The sequence below is a fragment of the Eumetopias jubatus genome, unplaced genomic scaffold, assembly GCF_037043125.1.
Source record: "Eumetopias jubatus isolate StellerSeaLion01/CBP00866 unplaced genomic scaffold, mEumJub1_p1.0 scaffold_13, whole genome shotgun sequence".
NCBI lineage: Eukaryota > Metazoa > Chordata > Mammalia > Carnivora > Otariidae > Eumetopias > Eumetopias jubatus.
The window spans coordinates 15,647,063-15,649,888 of NW_028274819.1; the positions used below are offsets into that span (position 1 = coordinate 15,647,063).

The window sequence follows — 2,826 nt, forward strand, 5'->3', positions numbered from 1 at the left end:
ATCAGAATTTGCTTCCTTTTTAAGGCTGAATAATATTCCACTGTGTGTATGTGTATGTACATATATACATACGTGTGTGTGTGTGTGTGTGTGTATAATATGTTGCTTATACATTCATTCACTGATGGACACTTGGGTTGGGTGATGCCTAACTTTTTTTTTTAAGTTTATTTAAGTAATCTCTATACCCAACAAGGGGCTTGAACTCACGACCCTGAGATCAAGAGTTGCATGCTCCTCTGACTGAGCCAGCCAAGCACTCCTTGATGCTTAACTCTTAACTAGCTTGGGCAACATGGATGATCTATTGACTCGTATAACAAACTTCAGAAAGGGCAAGTAAGCAAATAGCAACAATCCAGGGACTCAAATGCCATCCAGACCTTTTGTCTCTCACTATTCCTTCCCAGGTCCACATTTCCCCATATTTACCGCCCACAAAAAACTACCTCCCTTCCCTTAGTTGTTAACAACACGGAAAATTTGAAATATTGAAGTATATGTATTTCTTTAAAACAAAAATGGGAATTTTGTAACTTGCTTTTTAGTACTAAATCATGTATTTTTAACATATTTCCATGGCAGCTTATATATATTTTTTCTTTTTTTTTAAGGATTTTATTTTTATGTAATCTCTCCACCCAATGTGGGGTTTGAACTCACAACCCCAAGATCAAGAGTCACATGCTCCACTGACTGAGCCAGCCAGGTGTCCCATATAGGTTTCTAATAGCTTTTGATAGGCCAATGTGTAATATTGTACTATCATTTTTTTCATTTCTCAAAGTTATAACCTACATAGTTACAGAATATTTACTTTAAAAAAACAGCATTTTACAAATATATATATGTATATATACAGAAGTGATTTAAATGAAAAGCTCCAAGGTACGTAGTTTCAGGTAGGTATTATTGCTATCTATACTTTCACTCCATTTATTAAGCTGCTTCAAGTTCATAAATTTACAGCGAGTCACAGAGCCCAACCAAGATGGGACAGAATGTGTCTCAAGTTAGAAGGAGAGTGCCTGGCTCCTCAGTGACATCTCTCGTAGAGGGCCAGTGCCCCATTGTACAATTAAAGTTTTCTTCCCACATATCTGAATGGGACCTTCTAGATCCTCTGGCTGTGGCTGGTTTTGTCTCTTGATTCTTACAAGCACGCTGCTTTGTTGCCTAGGACATTGATCCAAGCTTCCCGGCCTCTTTCCTTTGGGCTCCTTCCAGGCCCCTCTATTACATATGTGTGAGATTCAGGAAAGCTGACCCATCGGAAGGTTGGGAATGCTTGCTTAAAGGTGGAAGCTCCGTACCAGTATACACTATCCTGAATCCTACTGCAGAAACTGTTTTGCTTCTGGGGATGGTGAATACTAGATCATGGCCAACAAGCAGATGTTCTAAGTGGCTTCCTCTGAGACTTTCTCCCCAAGAGGGAGCCATCTGGCCACTTGCTTTTTATCACATTTCTAATAGCTGCTCCATTTCCTCAAGGGCTGTTGTAAAATCATTTACTTGACTATTACATAAAATCTGCTGTTCTGCGAACCGGGCCCTCTCTTCTTTCATCTTCAACTTTACTTTCAGGGCCTAGAACTCCTCCATCTGTTTTTTGGCTGTTTCTTTAAAAAAGCTTCAGCTCATCTTGCAAAGTTTCTAACAACAACATAGAGCCCACGGGGTCCGTGTGGATTCTTGCTGTGATGCCAGGGTCTCGCTGCCTAAAACTGCCTGCAACATCTCCAGCGGCCCCACTCATTGGGTCGGGTCCTTCGGTTCTTCCTGAGTTTCAGTCCACTTCTTGCACAACTGCTCCTGGACAGCCTCGAGGAGGTGGTTCTCATCCTGGAGCTCCCCTCTAATTCTGCTTACTCGGTGGTTCGCGGCTCTTTCTGACCTTCCTCCTGATGGCGGTGTCTGCAGCCTCCACCTGCCCATTCTCTTCTTCAGTTTGATAATTTTTTTTTAAGATTTTATTTATTTGTGAGAAAGAGAGCACGCGAGCAGCGGCAGAGAAAGGGGCAGAGGGACAAGCAGACTGCCCGCTGAGGCGGACCGGGGGCTCTATCTCAGGACCCCGAGGTCATGACTAGAGCTGAAGTCACACACCCCTCAGTTTGATGATTTTTGTACCATCATTCTTTGAATGTCCTGAATGAAGAAGTCTGGAAACATTGACTTCTTTGGACTTAACAGATAATAGGCTCCAAGAAGTGGTTCACATTGGGGGGCGGGGGTGGCGCCACTGAGCATGGAGGGAGGCTGCAGTGTATACACTATGTTAACCATGCAGGTCATCGTAGAGGCCACACTGGCTGCCCCCAGGTGTCTGCTACTCCTGCCCACGGCTCTGGTTGCTCTGGTTTCAAAAGACACTCCACAGCATCTACCGGTACCATTTCCATAACCATTTCCCTATTGATGGATAGCACCTTTTTTTTTAACCAATAATAAATATAGTTGGTTTCATGAGGGCAGAGACCTTGTCTATTTTATTCATGCCTATAACCCCATTTGTCTAGCCCAGTGTCTGACATAGTTGGCATTCAATAAATACTAGTTGGCTGAATCAAAGAATGTGGCAGAAGATGCCCTGTATATGCTTCACCCACTTATGTTTCTGAAGGAAACATTTCCAGAAATGCAGTGGCTATATTAGAGGATATGTGCATCTTTTTAAGAGGGTCGCAGGAAATTTTTTATAGTTTTCTTGAGTATAATTGACATACCCTAAACTACACATATTTAAAGTATACACTTTAGGGTTGCCTGGCTGGCTCAGTGGGTGGAGCATGTGACTCTTGATCTCAGGGTTGTGAGTTCCAC

At 42.7% G+C, this 2,826-nt stretch overlaps 1 pseudogene; it reads right to left on the reverse strand.

Annotated features, from left to right (window-relative positions):
• Window positions 1–1,461: 1,461 nt before the first annotated feature.
• LOC114215245 (small kinetochore-associated protein pseudogene) lies at window positions 1,462–2,298 on the reverse strand (annotated as a pseudogene).
• Window positions 2,299–2,826: the final 528 nt, after the last annotated feature.